Genomic DNA, 20,013 nt, shown 5'->3' with positions numbered 1-20,013 from the left:
AATCGTTCATTTCATTGCTGAGAGATCTTCTCATTTACCGGCAACATGTTTATCCCTTTCCCTCCTGCATGGATGGCCAACAAGATATAGAAGATGATGAGCACAACCATTATGAACCCTACAGGAGTCCATACAAAATTCAGAACCCAATCTAAAAAGTTCAATTTGGAGCTTTCAATGGACGTTAAAATGGGTATCTTAAGTATATAGATCCCAACAGTACCAGAGCAAGTAAATAACTTTATTTCAACATCTACTGATATCTCTTTATAGGAAAGCTTTGTGACAACCAATATGGCTTCCATTGCTGGTATCATATAGGTTACCATCCAACATTTCCAAACTTTTATGGCAAATTTACTTAATTACATATTATTAATTAACTAGGCTGATCTGATGGGCCACAGTCTCTGTGGTGGCTGGAATGGTCTTCATATGGCTTTTCGTCCAGCTTTCCCAACAACAGATTAGAAGAGGACGACTCGACGACTCAACGACTTATATTAGGTGGAAGTGATGGTTTCAACTTTGGATATCAACTTGACCTTTGCTTTTGAATTTAGAGCTTTTACACCATATTTATCATGTCCTGGTGAGGTTTGGTCTCACTGATGTGGTTCTGAGAAGAAGAGCAGAGTCCTGGATCTCTGAATGTCCCTTCTTTCCAGTGGGGGATGTCTTGTCTGCTTTCAAAGCTGTAGAGTGAAGGCAACACTGGATGGAGGACAGTGTAGGGTGGTCCTGAGAGGAAGAGCAGAGTCCTGTATCTCTGTATGTCCATTCTTTCCAGTAGTGGAGGTCTTGTCTGCTTACAAAGCTGTAGTGTAGAGTGAAGGCAACACTGGATGAAGCACAGTGTAGGGTTAGGGTTAGTCCTAAATTCGGATGGGGTGAGGCTATAAAAGGCAATAAAGCCATATAAATGGTTGAACACTGCTGCTCACTGCTAATTCTACTCAACACCAGGATTATTTTTCTTTTACTTTTGCTTTTTCTTATTTGTAGTAGCTTACGTGGGACATGCACATACTTGCAAAATCAACACCATGAATCAACCACACAAAGCGCTCTGTTGTTATATAACTCATAGATGTTTACCCACAAACTGTACTATGATGTATTAGTGCCATTTATTTTGGACATGATTTTCTTGTTCCATCCTTTCAGTAGAGAATATTTGCAGTCGTTTCATATATTTCAATTGTTCAACAAGCCTATAAACTTTTGCAAGCCAAACATATGCCAAATCAGAGTCCGTCTGGCATAGGTTTAGTTGGTATGCTGTACATCGGTAAACTGTTGCCTCAACTGTATTGAAAAGTGTAGGAGATTGAACTTTTCAATACAACTGCATGCAACATAGTCAATGACAGACCAATGCAGCTGTATAGGCATATATACTCTAGTGGTAATAATATAGACTGCTAGAATTTGACTAGATGCACCAAATTTATCATGTTTTAGGATATATTTGGCGCACCACACTTCTGTCTAAATTTATACCGCCTCTTGGATGGCTAATTTTAGACCAAATGTTGATGCAATTTGGTGCATATTAAGCCACACCCATTTGAACTTGGCCAGGCCCTCTTTCTCACTAAGCCACACCCCCTTGTCTGATTAGTTACAAAAGTGTCTAACAGACATTTTCATTAGTAAATCTCCCTAAAAGGGGCAAAACAAAGTGTGAACCTAACCTAATGTAGACTGCTGTGGGGTTTTCTATCCGGTAGGAAAATAAAAATATTTGATGACAATATGATGGACCTGTTAAAGAGGCTCTGTCACCAGATTTTGCAACCCCTATCTGCTATTGCATGTGATCGGCGCTGCAATGTAGATTACAGTAACGTTTTTATTTTTAAAAAACTAGCATTTTTGGCCAAGTTATGACCATTTTTGTATTTATGCAAATGAGGCTTGCAAAAGTCCAAGTGGGTGTGTTTAAAGTAAAAGTCCAAGTGGGCGTGTATTATGTGCGTACATCGGGGCGTTTTTACTACTTTTACTAGCTGGGCGTTCTGACGAGAAGTATCATCCACTTCTCTTCAGAACGCCCAGCTTCTGGCAGTGCAGACACAGCCGTGTTCTCGAGAGATCACGCTGTGTCGTCACTCACAGGTCCTGCATCATGTCGGACGAGCGAGGACACATCGGCACCAGAGGCTACAGTTGATTCTGCAGCAGCATCAGCGTTTGCAGGTAAGTAGCTACATCGGCTTACCTGCAAACGCCGATGCTGCTGCAGAATCAACTGTAGCCTCTGGTGCCGATGTGTCCTCGCTCGTCTGACACGATGCAGGACCTGTGAGTGACGTCACAGCGTGATCTCTCGAGAACACGCTGTGTCTGCACTGCCAGAAGCTGGGCGTTCTGAAGAGAAGTGGATGATACTTCTCGTCAGAACGCCCAGCTAGTAAACGTAGTAAAAACGCCCCGATGTACGCACATAATACACCCCCAGTTGGACTTTTACTTTAAACACGCCCAGTTGTACTTTTGCAAGCCTCATTTACATAAATACAAAAATGGTCATAACTTGGCCAAAAATGCTCGTTTTTTAAAAATAAAAACGTTACTGTAATCTACATTGCAGCGTCGATCTGCTGCAATAGCAGATAGGGGCTGCAAAATCTGGTGACAGAGCCTCTTTATGTCAAAGGAAGAAAAAGAAAATGTATCATGAGGACCAACGTTGTACTGGGGTTCCTTGGGCTCACCAGAGATGATTCTGAGGGTCCACCCTCCATCTATTTACTTTTAATTTAATCATAGTCCTTGTTATCATTGTACACACAGGATATATCATCAATAAGGTCTAATAAGTAATTTGTGAAACATCCCATAAGAAATAGACCCTAGTGGAAAATGATTGGCTCCAAGGAGCTCCAAATGGGGTTGTCTTCAGCTGAAACTTTAAGGCAAGCCAGAGGCCATCAAGCCAGTGTGAGCAGCGCTTTAGAGAATTTTTGAGCTATGTCTAATAATTAATGAAAATAATTTAGATTGATTGGAAACAATGGCTTCTCCACCATAGTCTCTATTCATAATGGAGCCATGACACCTATGCCAGATCCTTTATCAATTTAGAATTTGTCAAATAATTTTATACTGTACCTCATAACAGCCTTGTACTGAAGCTACAGAAAACCAAGAGTCGTTGTAAATGCTACATGCTCAAAAAGGGCTAAAGTCATCAGTGGCACAAATAAGCTCCAGCCTGTTCAAGGACATGGCAGATAAAATATAATGTTGTTTAATGTAAAGTAATACACCTATGCCACAGATACAGTATTACTACATGTTCATTACGCAGAATAAATCCAGAAAATAGAAGGACTTCAGCATACTGGTTACAAGTAAGCTAAGCAACAGTGCTCAATGTCAAGCAGCAGCTGCAAAAGCAAATAATAGTTTCGGATGTATAAAAACAGAGTAATTATTAGCCATATCAGGTAAATGTTTTGGCGTCTTCTGCCAAGTTGCCACATCCCCACAACAGACAATGGACAGGAGATAAGTCACTCTGCGTATTACATGACAGGAGACATTGACTTGTAAATAAACATTAAAATGCCCTCGTATTGAATTTCCTGTCATCTGCTTGTATAGCTTGTTACAGTAAATGTTCATTTGTTTTCCTTGTAGCTTATCTGATGATCTCTTTCCAGAATATCCAGTCTTTCAACAAACTCCACATCAAATGGTTCAGATATAAAATGACAGAATCAAAGTTCTTTACGTAATATTACCCATTGACCCTTATTTTCCAAATTTCACTGTAACTCGCAAAACAAATATTCCCATAAAATATAGAGATTGACAAGAATTATGTGGAATACAAAATTTCCCATGGAGTTGCAGTAATAACATCTGATTATCGAGGTTCCAACAGCCGGACCCCGGAAGACCAGCTCAATAGGGTGAGCTGTCAGTATAATGGGGGTTGTCCTGAAGGGATAACCCCTTTAAGGTATATCATACCACCAGAAGAACTTTTGAAGCCAAACCTTATGCCAGAAAAGACCTTCATCCCACCAGAATTGCACAGAGCCCTCTTTATGTTACCAATGACACCCGAAATCCTGTACCATTGGGCAACACGATGAGGAAGCCTTAAGAAACATTCCATTGATTTCATTAGTATTTACGCCTCTTGAATAATTTACCCTATTGTTTATATTTGCACAACTTTTTCATTTTAATTACTCTTGACTGATATATTATGTCAATTAATATGAGATCTGGGATGGGAGCCAAGTCCTTGAGTGAAAATTAGATGCTTTGTATCCTTGTGGGCGTCCCTATTCTAGCCAAGAGTCTACTTGCCCATGTAAACACACATTTTATGACCTTCTAGTTACAAGGAAAGGTGATGTTTTATGTGGACTAATCATGTTATGACCATGAGCAATGGGGAGGTCCAAAATACTCATAAGTGATTCCACATAATCAACACCGCATATCACCGTTACATCAATGTATATAAGTATTGCCTATTGAATTGGTAGAATATGTGAACTGTTTTTTTATGATTGCCTTTTTCCTTCATGTTATTGACCCATCAGGACTAGAGAACACACATATTGGGATGTTTTTGAGTATTTTCCTCACTAGTCTTTATTTTTCTTCTAGAATGACCCCAATGTATCACAACATTCTTTTAGTCTTGTACCAGATGGGCAGGAGTCATATTATATCCTGTTAGTTAAGATGGTGGACCAGTCATACTGAGCACAACCCAACCAACTCATTCCAAACAAGCTCGATTGGTGGGCGATCAGAGAACCCTTGATCGTACTACTTCATTGTAATACTATTGCCATGTTTCTGGAATTATCACAATGGTATAACCTTGTGTCATGGTCAGTACTGTAACTTGAAACTCTTGGACGCCCCAATCAAATCAACCAGTAGAACCTTATGGACCTCTGTACTTGGTATGCTCTGAATCATGGACTCGTTGGTCCATGTGCTACATCCATAGTTCGGGACTCTAAATGTAACCATACGTGGCATTTGGACAAACACTTATATAATATGCTACGCTCTTCACCCTTTACACTAGATTGTACATTAGAACTATTAAAGGATTCACAGTGATGTGGTTTAGGCACATTTCCTCAGACGTATCCATTCAATGGGGTCAAGAGTCTGGTTATGTAACTTGAAATTGGTTTATGGTTGGTTTGATGAAATCTTCATTTAATCAGAATATTTCACAGCTAATCCACTGTTTATATTTCTCACGGCAGAGCATATTTTGCAATCAGAGATCTTACACTTTGCAGCAGATATGAGCCAATTGATTATTGGTTTTGGATCCACATACAGTACTAACATATATATATATACACATGTATGTAGGAAAGAAAAACTCAAGATGGAGAAAGATGCCAAGAGCTTTCAGATTAAACATTGTTAGTAGTCCAGCAATAGATGAAGTTCATGGCACTGCTATGGTGCCCAGAAGGTGAAGACCTAGAATATTCCCATTCTCCAGCCTGAGGGAGTGCTCATTCCAAATTGAAGCCTATTTTGAAGGCACTTTTGGCATTGCCACCACTCATCATCCACTTGATACTTATGATGGTTAAAGGAGTTTTCCCATGATCAATATTTATCACCTATCCACAGAATAGGTTATAAATATCTAATGGTGGGGGGTACGACCGCTGGGACCCCCACGATCACGAGAATAGGCTTATCTTGCCATTCCTGGGAGCCCAATAGAAATTAATGGAGTAGTGGCCGATCATGCACACTACCGCTCCATTCCTATGGAACAGTAGTAAGGAACGGCAAGGCATGCCCGTTCTCGTGATCGGTAGAGTCCCAGCGGGTCATATAGTTATCACAAATCCTATGGATAGGTGATAAATAATGATTCTAAATTCTGACTTATTCTGTTTTCTATCACCTCTATTGCTGCTCTCCATAGATTCTAGCAGAGGCGTAAGCGGAGGCTCGAGGACCCCAGTACAAAAGCTGTAAGGGGAACCCCCAACTATGACATTAGGGACAGTGCTGGTGTCCTTATATGGGGAAAAGGGGCAATTGGGTGCTCTAAGGCCCCAGGGCTCAGGTGTAACTTGAACCTCTGCACTCCCTATAGTTACGCCCATGTGTACGGGAGGCAAATCAGCCATTGCTTTTTCATTCATTACACACCGCTTCCAAAGCCCTTCAACAAAACTCCATATAAACTTTATTCCACCTATTATGGAGATGTACTGGACTCTACTTTCCAGTTCCCGACTGACCTGATATCTCAATAACTTTGTAAGTCTTGACTCCCTTAACTTCTATCTCTTCTTCCTGATGACCACTGAAGTCTGTGCAGATATTTGTTCCCCGTAGGCTACTCCTATGTCGAGGACTTTTTTTTTCTTCTGAGACTTAAAGGAATTTTCCATTTTTGAAATAATTTATGTATTTATTGTTGAGCTAGGGAACCATACAATTTCCAAAGTTTATTGTTTTAGGAAATGGCATTGTCTGCTATAGGGTATCCATGAAATAGACTAAACATGGTGTCGGTCATGTGATAAACCCTGTGTCATGTGATCCTCACAATTAATTTATTAATGAAATAAAATAATATAAAACATGTGTAGGGTGGGAGACGTGTGCAGGTCATCATTTTTAGTTCTGTTTAGTTAGCCCAGGCCTGTCATAGCATATCATATAACCCTAGATTTATGATATGTGGGGGTCCCCCAACATGTTTAGTCCTATAAAGCTTGCCTGCGGATGCCCTATAAAGGACACCTCCTTGGGCTATACCATTTGATCAGTGTTGGACTGGGGTTCCTTGTGCCCACCAGAGGACATGACTCTGAGGCCCACTTTTCATCTATACAGAAGACTTAATTGCACCGTAACCTTTTTTGCTATCATTGTACACAATAGGTTATTTATGAGTCATTCCATAAGGGATTGGACAATCCAAATTGGGTTGTCTTCTTCTTGACCTACAGGGCTCATTATTGTGTCAGAGCCTGGGCCGACAAGAGGATCCTCTGGTACTCTGGTGGTCTGGTGGGCCAACATGACCCTGCATAGACCTCTGAGGAGACTGACCCCCTTGTTATTCCAATACCCTCACATTATACTGCTACATAAACTCCGTACGACTTTCTGTCTTCCAGCTATTGTTCTCACTCCGAAAAATCTAACTGAATGGAGAAGAATAACCTATTGATCCTTCTATGCTGGTGCCAAGATGGTTAAAGCCTGGATTTAATCAGTTTAAATCAGGGAAATCCCAGAACAGAGAATGAGGAAATTATTCTGTCAAATATGTAAACAAACAGCCGTACACCTGCCCGCACCTGGAGGAGCGCCAATACTTCACCATATCAATCGCCTAAAAAAATAGAATACAAAACTGAAACACTGATACATATGTTACAAGCCAAAGATGTTTAATGAAATACAACAGATCTATCTATCTATCTATCTATCTATCTATCTATCTATCTATCTATCTATCTATCTATCTATCTATCTATCTATCTATCTATCTATCTATCTATCTAAGCTATGTGGCACTATATATAAGGAGGGTGGTGCTATCTACAGGGAGTGTGCGGTGCTATCTATAGAGGGGGCTGTTTGGCGCTATCTACAAGGGGTTGGCGCTATCTACAGGGGACACTGTGTATGTGGTCCTTTTTTGTTTACAGTGTTTGACACAATTATATTCAGGTGCACAGTGTATGGTTATTATTAGATTTAGGGGCACAGTATGTGGCACCATGAATTTTATCTTTGTTTATAGATGTGGAAATGTTGGAAAAGTGAGGAGCTGAAGAAATCTGAGTGGCAAATTCTGCAGAAATGAGCAACGGCCGGGAGAAGTCATCATGAGTTCTGGACCGAATGGAGAAAAAAACTACTAGAATCTGAGAAGACGTCACCTGTGAGTCACTGGATTTATACTGAATCTGTTACCTCTCCTGACATGTTTATTATAGGAAATCCTTGTATTTTACAAAAAGTCTTTGTGCAGTCCAGGACTTATAGACAAATGGGTGTTACCATTCCCCTTGTCAGGAGGATGTGTCCCTGCACAGTGTGATACTGTCAGCGATGGTTGGAGACTGTCAGTATGTAGGGACACAGCCCTTTGACAAGGTGAATCGTAACACCCATTTGTTAATACTCGCACAAAAACGTAGTGTTAACAATTGTTTTGGCGTGGCAGGGTGGTGGTGGATAAGAGGGGCCCAAATTTTGGTATCTATTTATCTGGGTATCTGTCTGTCTATCTAATGAAATTGAAGCAGATGTGAAGCCCTAGGTTTTCATTGCCGCCACTTCTTCATAAATGCAGTTGTCAAGTTTTGTATTTTGTTGGTAGGATTGAGGTGTCTTTAACAGATGTTTTTCAGGGACCTTGAGACCCAAACTTGCGGCAATCAACAGAATCCCCTATATTAATGTGGTTGTCAATAAAGTATCTTCTATTAGAGTGCTGCCATGATCTCTCTTCTTTTGTACTCAAAGGGACCCCTGGATCAAGTCCCGTGAGGCGTGCACCATAAAGTTTTTACTTTTATGGTTCCGGCGCTGTTGAGCTCATTGGTGTACAGATGTAGCCATCTTTATCTTGACTTTTAAGTGTCAAGAAAGTTTAACTTGACTTTTTCAATGGCTTTTGTTGTGTGATCTCACGCCGCAGCAAGTTATCAGAGTCAAGATAAAGATGTCTACATCTCTATACCCTTTAACATGACCTGACCCAGACATATATCTTCTGGAACAACCAGCACTTACATAGGAGAGTTATCACAGTACACAGAAAATGCAGCCCCTAAGAGTGAAATGTGATTCCCCCGATATCTATTTTGGGAGATTGGAGGATATTTCTGTCTAATTATATTCTAATGTGATGATATTCAAGACAAGGCAAAGGCGCAATCTTAACTACACCTTAATGGCGAGGCTCACACTCCCTGCCCGTATACTGGGTCAGCAATATAAAGTGAGTGATTCATCATACAAATATACTAAGAACTCCGACCAAAGGAAGAGAATGACTACTACTCCTAATATGAAGAGGTTAATTTGAAGGACCTTCATATATTCGGTAGGTTTACTTTGGTGAACTTTTTCCTGTATGCTAGGGAATGGCATTGCCTTACATTCTCCTATTACCCACTTATGATTGAGGATGATTTAGGTGAACTCTGCTGCAGGGAGATACGTTTCCCTGCAGCTGCTCCTCGGCTTCATCAATAGAATACAGGATGTTGAAGGCACAATCGAACGGTGAAAACTTTGGCTCACCAGGGAAAGGATTCTTATGGTCCTCATCCTACAGCTATACCTCAAGGAGGTCCCAGTAGACGGATAGTCCTGTAAAAAAGGGACTGTTGGAAGATTTGTTCTGCTAATAGTGCCAGGAAGAGGATATCCACTTCCTCCTCTTACCTGAATTGAATAGACATATAATAGGGAATAACTAAATAAACTTAATTAAAACTTTATTTTTTACATTTTCTTCCTAATTTTGTAAATTAATCATCGAATAATTTATTTTTACAATTTTTAAATTTAATAGGGGAAGCCATTTTTGCTATTGTCTATGTTTTTATAAATGGGGCATGTGACGTAATGTTTTTGTATTTTCCTTAGGGACCCAGGAGCTTCCAGTTGTGCCTAAAATCCCCAAAATGTTAATTCATTGCCATTTTAGGTACGTAGATTAGGATGCAGCCACATACTTTCACATGGGGTGTGAAGACTTTTGAAACCCATTGACAATCCTATAGAGATGTCACAGAAAGATGTGAACGCTCATAAGATGTTTTCCTTGTCCCTTGCTATAAATCTTAATGTTGGACCTCTGCCAGTCTCCTCATACCGAGCTGAAGGCGTCTTGCACAATTTTGAAGGGTGGTTCTTTGGACGTGATTACTTTTTTTAAGATATGTAAATTGGCTTTTGATAGCGACTGGTTATGAACCTGTAACCTATATAAACACTGCCCCATGCCAATGAAGCCACAGTCCCGGGCAGAAGAGGAGCAGGTAAGCCTTTCAATTATAGATGAAGAGGTGTAGCAGTTGTAAAAATGTTCACACTCACTACACAATGATGGCAAATTTACTATATAATTAAAAAAAATTAAAAAGTTAAGCATTTATAATTTTCCAAATTCTAAGAATTTGTATTAATGGCTTCCCCCCCCCACTAATTTTATTGATATTTTGAAAAAAATTCAATATAAATGCTAAATTAAAAAAAGAATATAAATATGTGCTTAAAATTAGTTAGGCCGCATTCACATCACGATTTTGTCATACGTTTAGTGTGTACGCGTGGAAAGCTCCCAATGTACTGTGCGTGCTAAAGTGTCCATAGGGGACCATTAGTCAGACAGATGCCAAAAGAGTGTCCTTTTTAGCCCAAATGCCCTGGTCCCTGGTGCTGAAGCCTCCACCTAACCGCCAATGACGTCCCCTCACACTATATATAAAGGGGTTATCTGGTTTAGACAAAAACATTTTCAACTACCCTTTCTAAATTAATAGAGGGGGTCCTCCGTTCAACTCACTCACATATTAGCCATCTCTTTCTCTCTGGAGGACATACATTACACAGACAGGCCCTTTATTTCAATTAGAACCTTGTAATTCTCCATTTCTCCTGTGGTGGCACTGCAGGTAAAATAAACCCCTGCTCCTGGGTTCCCCCACAATGAGGTTTTATATGTCTATGGATACTTGTGTCTATTTTTAAATGACATTACTGCCATTTCTTAATATTTTGCCAGAGGAGAAACTCTAAGCAGATATGTTGATATCCATTTGTATAGTGAGGTTGATCCCTCCAGCAGGATTATATTTTTTCACCCCATTCTTATAATCCTGTTTTATTACGTGGCTGTGTGGTCTATCCAAATTGTGCAAGGTTGCAGTCACATTGTATGAGATCACAGAGCCCTATAACGCACCGGTGACGGCAACATCTCACTAGACCACAGCACTATCGAAGGAGCTCATCTGTTCTAAAATGAAGGTACCGTAGTCAAAAGCTTCACTTAAATATTGAAAGTCAGGGTTAAGGGTAGCTGAACAAAATCTGAAACTCCTACTCAAGTCATATTCACAGAGAAGCTGAGGTCTAGGGTGCTGTTTGCAGGAGCCTTGCATTGATATAGTCTTCACCATGGTAGTGGGGGGAGGGGTGCAGAGTTCACTACTGACCACAGTGTACCCTTCATCTCTGCATAAGGAGGTCTAAAACAGACATTCAATGCAAAGCCCAGGCAAACAGCATCCTAGATCCCAGCCGCTTGAACCTTATAAATAATATTTTGGTAAGAGGTTGCTATAGTTACATGTCATCCATATTAGCTGCATATCCACTTAGAGGACAACACCACCTTAAACTTTATATTTTAGTATAAATAAACATAGTCCTCCCAGGACAAGATCACAGAGGTTCAGAAAGCTGAGGTCAATATCTTGTAAATCAGGGAAAGAAATTCACTATAAATCCGCTAAGAAAAGCACCCCAGATCTCAGCTTCCTGCACTATTGTAAGACGGAAATTTCAATGTGACCTGTAGTAAGAAGTAATGCCATCAGGAGAAATAATGGGACAAATGCAGATCTTCTCAATGTCCTTTGCTATAAAGTTCCACTGCAAACAAAGATGAGACTTTTTTTTCCCCTTATTACAGCCAGTAGGTGGCACTAAATTGATCTGGGACAAGATTACATTTTCTGACATAGCTACTCCCAGCTAGATACAAATAGATAGAAATTGTCCTACTGTATTGAGGTTATAGTTGGTTCCTTATTGGCTGTGGACCCCGTTAGTCTCTGTTCACATCACGTCTAGGGTCTACACTGAGCAATTACGCTAAGAAAACCTCCCAATGCGTGCACTGAACATAATGCCCTGACGTATGCCAGTGTGGTATACCATACAGTAGAAAACATCATCCATAGAGCCCCATGCGAAGAAAAAAAAACACTCCATGGTATACGTTTTTTTGCGGTGGCCGATTGTGTAACAGCGTGCTATACAGTAAACATATACGTGCCACAAGTACACTCTTTGGCATCTGTCTGGTCTATAGGGGTCCCCGAGCTATACGCTGGATGTGCACACCTAACGTGGTGTGAACATAGCCTTACGTCACATTCAGACATGGCAGAGTTTTTCCGCTGCAAATGTTGGTGCAGATTTGGGGCAATTACGCAATGAATCTGCACCAACATTTGCATATTTGACAGGTAATTCAGACGTTGCAGAAAACACAGCGGACTTGCCACAGATTTCAGTTTTTGCTTTGCCAAGGCTGAAATCCGCAGTGAAATTCCGCTTCTTCTCCGCAACAGTCAGTGCATGCAGCGGAGGGAAAATTCTGCACCACAGCCTATGGTACGCAGCGGAGTTTTCCGCAATGTCTGAACTAACTTAAACCTAAAAATGTATAGAAACAACTGTAAAAAACGGCCGCTGGAGAATTCTACTGCAATTCCGCCACGTCTGGCCGTGCCCTTACAATGACAAGGAGGCACTTATCATAAAAGCTCATGCAATATTCACCTGGTCAATGGCTGATGGTTAATGGATGATGGTCAATGGCCGATGGTCAATGGATGATGGTCAATGGCCGATGGTCAATGGATGATGGTCAATGGTCAATGGTCAATGGATGATGGTCAATGGTCAATGGATGATGGTCAATGGTCAATGGCTGATGGTCAATGGCTGATGGTCACTGTCCTGCGGTGTTGTGCTGTATAGTGGCCAGGACTTGGGATATTAGGGTTAGAACATAGCTGCATAATGTGGCAGCCAGGTTAATAAAAGGTTCTTGTAAGCTGACTCATGCGATTTCATGGAAAGGAATGTTGTAAATCATGTATAGAGTTTATGCCAAGAACAGAAGGAAACAGGGAATGATCATAAGAAATTAAGTCACACAAAATATTCAGCAGGTCTGTGACAATACCGGTAATTAATAACCCAACAGCAGATACTACACAGAAACTGCACACAGGGAGCAAACTAAAAATAAAGTTAAAAGAACACTCCAGGCAAAACTGATGCCTGCGTTAAATCTAGAGCAGGACCTGAGGGGGCGGAGCATGACACAGGGATTGAAAGAGCCAGAAAAAAATTCCTGTGCCTTGCTACAAACATCAGGTCCTGCTCTAGGCACAAAGCAGCGTATGAGTTTTGAATCGAGTCTTCCTTTCAGCTATGAATAGTTCATTTATGATTCTCAGTATGTACGTGCAGTGTTTTATGAACCCGACTATTATTTCATTGCTTAATATAACTGTAATTGGATTGTAATAATAATTATTATGAGAACATTGTACAAATAAATAGTCTGTATAAAAAAAAAAGTACTAAACATTTATCACTTATTTATACACACATTTTGTACACAGTTCATAAAGGACGTGCACATATAAATCCAAGATTATTTCCATTATAAAAAGACATATACTAGTAAATACTATTACACTGCCCCCTATGTACAAGAATATAACTACTATAATACTGCTCCTATATACAAGAACATAACTACTATAATACTGCCCCTATATACAAGAATATAACTACTATAATACTGCTCCCTATATACAAGAATATAACTACTATAATACTGCCCCTATATACAAGAATATAACTACTATAATACTGCTCCTATATACAAGAATATAACTACTATAATACTGCCTCCTATATACAAGAATATAACTACTATAATACTGCCCCTATATACAAGAATATAACTACTATAATACTGCTCCTATATACAAGAATATAACTACTATAATACTGCCCCTATATACAAGAATATAACTACTATAATACTGCTCCTATATACAAGAATATAACTACTATAATACTGCCCCTATATACAAGAATATAACTACTATAATACTGCCTCCTATACACAAGAACATAACTACTATAATACGGCCCCTATATACAAGAACATAACTACTATAATACTGCTCCGATATACAAGAATATAACTACTATAATGCTTCCCCTATATACAAGAATATAACTACTATAATACTGCCCCTATATACAAGAATATAACTACTATAATACTGCCCCCTATATACAAGAATATAACTACTATAATACTGCTCCTATGTACAAGAATATAACTACTATAATACTGTCCCCTATATAAAAGAACATAACTACTATAATACTGCTCCTATATACAAGAACATAACTACTATAATACTGCCCCTATATACAAGAACATAACTACTATAATACTGCTCCGATATACAAGAATATAACTACTATAATACTGCTCATATATACAGGAATATAACTACTATAATACTGCTCCCTATAAACAAGAATATAACTACTATAATACTGCCCCCTATATACAAGAATATAGATACTATAATACTGCCTCCTATATACAAGAATATAACTACTATAATACTGCCCCTATGTACAAGAACATAACTACTATAATACTGCTCCTATATACAAGAATATAACTACTATAATACTGCCTCCTATATACAAGAATATAACTACTATAATACAGCCTCCTATATACAAGAATATAACTACTATAATACGTCTCCCTATATACAAGAATATAACTACTATAATACTGCTCCTATATACAAGAATATAATTACTATAATACTGCTCCTATATACAAGAATATCACTACTATAATACTGCCCCCTATATACAAGAATATAACTACTATAATACTGCCTCCTATATACAAGAATATAACTACTATAATACAGCCTCCTATATACAAGAATATAACTACTATAATACTGCCCCTATATACACGAATATAACTACTATAATACTGCCCCTATATACAAGAATAGAACTACTATAATACTACTCCTATATACAAGAATAGAACTACTATAATACGGCTCCTATATACAATAATATAACTACTATAATACTGCCCCTATATACAAGAATATAACTACTATAATACTGCCCCCTATATACAAGAATATAACTACTATAATACTGCTCCTATATACAAGAATATAACTACTATAATACTGCCCCCTATATACAAGAATATAACTACTATAATACTGCCCCTACATACAAGAATATAACTACTATAATACTGCCCCTATATACAAGAATATAACTACTATAATACTGCCCCCTATATACAAGAATATAACTATTATAATACTGCCCCTATATACAAGAATGTAACTACTATAATACTGACCCCTATATACAAGAATATAAATACTGTAATACTGCCCCTACATACAAGAATATAACTACTATAATACTGCCTCCTATATACAAGCATATAACTACTATAATACTGCCCCCTATATACAGGAATATAACTACTATAATACTGCTCCCTATAAACAAGAATATAACTACTATAATACTGCCCCCTATATACAAGAATATAGATACTATAATACTGCCTCCTATATACAAGAATATAACTACTATAAAACGGCCCCCTATATACAAGAATATAACTACTATACTGCTGCCCCTATATACAAGAATATAACTACTATAATACTGCCCCCTATATACAAGAATATAACTACTATACTACTGCTCCTATATACAGGAATATAACTACTATACTACTGCTCCTATATACAGGAATATAACTACTATAATACTGCCCCTATACACAAGAATATAACTACTATAATACGGCCCCTATATACAAGAACATAACTACTATAATATTGCCCCTATATACAAGAACATAACTACTATAATACTGCTCCGATATACAAGAATATAACTACTATAATGCTGCCCCTATATACAAGAATATAACTACTATAATACTGCTCCTATATACAAGAACATAACTACTATAATACTGCCCCTATATACAAGAACATAACTACTATAATACTGCTCCGATATACAAGAATATAACTACTATAATACTGCTCATATATACAGGAATATAACTACTATAATACTGCTCCCTATAAACAAGAATATAACTACTATAATACTGCCCCCTATATACAAGAATATAGATTTTATAATACTGCCTCCTATATACAAGAATATAACTACTATAATACTGCCCCTATGTACAAGAACATAACTACTATAATACTGCTCCTATATACAAGAATATAACTACTATAATACTGTCTCCTATATACAAGAATATAACTACTATAATACAGCCTCCTATATACAAGAATATAACTACTATAATACGTCTCCCTATATACAAGAATATAACTACTATAATACTGCTCCTATATACAAGAATATAATTACTATAATACTGCTCCTATATACAAGAATATCACTACTATAATACTGCCCCCTATATACAAGAATATAACTACTATAATACTGCCTCCTATATACAAGAATATAACTACTATAATACAGCCTCCTATATACAAGAATATAACTACTATAATACTGCCCCTATATACACGAATATAACAACTATAATACTGCCCCTATATACAAGAATATAACTACTATAATACTGCCCCTATATACAAGAATATAACTACTATAATACTGCTCCCTATATACAAGAATATAACTACTATAATACTGCCCCCTATATACAAGAATAGAACTACTATAATACTGCTCCTATATACAAGAATAGAACTACTATAATACTGCTCCTATATACAATAATATAACTACTATAATACTGCCCCTATATACAAGAATATAACTTCTATAATACTGCCCCCTATATACAAGAATATAACTACTATAATACTGCTCCTATATACAAGAATATAACTACTATAATACTGCCCCCTATATACAAGAATATAACTACTATAATACTGCCCCTACATACAAGAATATAACTACTATAATACTGCCCCTATATACAAGAATATAACTACTATAATACTGCCCCCTATATACAAGAATATAACTATTATAATACTGCCCCTATATACAAGAATGTAACTACTATAATACTGACCCCTATATACAAGAATATAAATACTGTAATACTGCCCCTACATACAAGAATATAACTACTATAATACTGCCTCCTATATACAAGAATATAACTACTATAATACTGCCCCCTATATACAGGAATATACCTACTATAATACTGCTCCCTATAAACAAGAATATAACTACTATAATACTGCCCCCTATATACAAGAATATAGATACTATAATACTGCCTCCTATATACAAGAATATAACTACTATAATACTGCCCCCTATATACAAGAATATAACTACTATACTGCTGCCCCTATATACAAGAATATAACTACTATAATACTGCCCCCTATATACAAGAATATAACTACTATACTACTGCTCCTATATACAGGAATATAACTACTATACTACTGCTCCTATATACAGGAATATAACTACTATAATACTGCTCCTATATACAGGAATATAACTACTATAATACTGCTCCTATGTACAAGAACATAACTACTATAATACTGCTCCTATATACAAGAATATAACTACTATAATACTGCCTCCTATATACAAGAATATAACTACTATAATACAGCCTCCTATATACAAGAATATAACTACTATAATACTGCTCCCTATATACAAGAACATAACTACTATAATACTGCTCCGATATACAAGAATATAACTACTATAATACTGCTCCTATATACAAGAATATAATTACTATAATACTGCTCCTATATACAAGAATATCACTACTATAATACTGCTCCCTATATACAAGAATATCACTGCTATAATACTGCCCCCTATTTACAAGAATATAGATACTATAATACTGCCTCCTATATACAAGAATATAACTACTATAATACTGCCATACAATATCTTCCATTTAATGATCTTCCTGATTATAATGACTTCATACCAAGACACGTTATTCTTAATGCGCCCTGAGATCCTCTTTATGGGGTCACCTATTGACCACACAGACACAAACTGCTGGATCTGTCTCTTAAACAAACAGCCCCATGGCTTGACCTCAGCATTCTTACAAAATAAAAAATTCTTCATCAGAAACATCAGACTAAAGAAGAGCTCCGGGCAGGGCATGGAGAGACCACCTTCCTTATGAGGGAGATAGACAATGTTCCTCCTGACTACATTGACCCTGTTACCCCACAAGAAGCGGAAGAAAACATTTGTCAGTCTGGGAAGTAATGTATCCGGTACTGGAAACACCACACTGATATATAGAAAGAGCGGGAGGAGGAAGCTCTTCAACAGGCGGACCTTCTCCTGATACGTCAGCCGCCAGTGCTTCCAGCTCAGCACCTTCTGCTCACACAGCGCTAACTTCTCCTCCCTGTTCACCTTCCCTTCATCCACAGCTCCAAACACAACCCCCAAAATCTTTATCTTCTCTTCAACTGTTCTGAAGGGCACTGAGAAGACATCGCTGTCACTTCCCAACCACAAGGCCTCGCTCTTCTCCATATTCATAGCAGAATTAGACACCTGGGAAAACCTGGCTATCTCTTGCTGTAGAGCTGCACAGTCACCAGCAGAAGACAACATGACCGTCACATCATCCGCATAGGCGCAGAACTTTATCTCCTCTAATTTATTCTGCAGATGACATTTCAACCCCATAAACTTTTTATTGTCCTGCAATTTCCTTAAAAATGGATCCAGACTAAACACATATAATAATGGGCTGAGAGGGCAGCCTTGCCGCACACCCGACTTTAGGCGTCTGCCAAGTGACCATTAATCAGAGGCCAGCTAACTGCCTCCTTATACAGAACCTGCAGCCATTGTACAAACTGCGCAGGAAGGCCGTACTCCAACAACACCTGATACAGGTAGTCATGATGGACTCTATCAAAGGCCTTACTCTGGTCTAAGCCTACTATATATGTCCCCACCTCATGCTGCTTAATATAAGTCATGGATTCTCTCATCAGCAGCAAGGAGTCCTCTATAGTCCGGCCTTTCACACCACACGTCTGATTAGGGAGCCACCTCACTCAGCCTGTAATACAAGATCTTGGCCAGGATTTTATAATCCGTGTTCAGCAGGGACAATGGACGCCAATTTTTTAAATCTTTCAGATTTCCCTTCTTTGCTAGGAGAACTAGAACAGATTTATACTGTGATTGTAAAAGTTTCCCAGCAGAGGGACAATCATTATATACCTGCACCAGGTCAGGGGCCAATAAATCCCTGAACTCCTTATAAAACTCGCTGGTCAGGCCGTCCAGACCAGGACTCTTCTTGGTTTTTAAGGAGTCAATGCTCCTCCTGACCTCCTCCTCAGATATAGGTTCAGCCATGCTATCTGCCTGCGCTGGATCTCATTTTGGCAGGGTCACACTCTTCAGATAGGCTTTTATGTCGTCATCTCTAATCTGACTCCCTTTAAACAGTTTTCCATAATAATTTCCAATGATTTTATGAAGTTTTTTCTGTTCTGATTGCTCCATCCCGTTCTCATCTAATAGACTCACCAGAAGTTTCTTACTAACCCGGTTCTTACAGGCAATGAAGGGATCTGGGGTATGAACCCCCCAACTATCAAACTGGCCTTCTGCCTTCAGGGACTTGAGGCGGTCATACTGCAGCTGTCTCATCTTCTGCTTTATCTGGCGGACGCTCTCTCCGTCTACCTGCTCTCCACTATTCATCTTACTATATAGACGGCTCAGCAGCAGTCTCAGGGCAGAATACCTCATTTACTCCATATTACTCCGTCTCTTTGCAGCTCTTATAATAAACTGCTTGATGTCTCTTTTCATGTCCTCCCACCACTCCGCTGTATCATCGCACATACACTGGGTAGTTCTCCGGTCGTTATAAAATGTGATAAAGGACTCTTTAAACTGTGGATCCTGGAGCGCAGAGCTATTTACCTTCCAGTAGCCCTTACCATAGACCACAGCATCGTCCAGATCCAGCGTTACACTCACCATACAATGGTCGGAGAACTCTATAGGACTTATCCTACACTGAGAACACGTCAATTCTTTTTTAATGTACACACGGTCTATTCTGCTTGCATG

The sequence above is a fragment of the Rhinoderma darwinii genome, chromosome 10, assembly GCF_050947455.1.
Source record: "Rhinoderma darwinii isolate aRhiDar2 chromosome 10, aRhiDar2.hap1, whole genome shotgun sequence".
In the NCBI taxonomy this organism is placed as follows: Eukaryota; Metazoa; Chordata; class Amphibia; order Anura; family Rhinodermatidae; genus Rhinoderma; species Rhinoderma darwinii.
The sequence above is the reverse complement of the archived record's forward strand: the minus strand, read 5'-3'. Positions refer to the sequence as shown.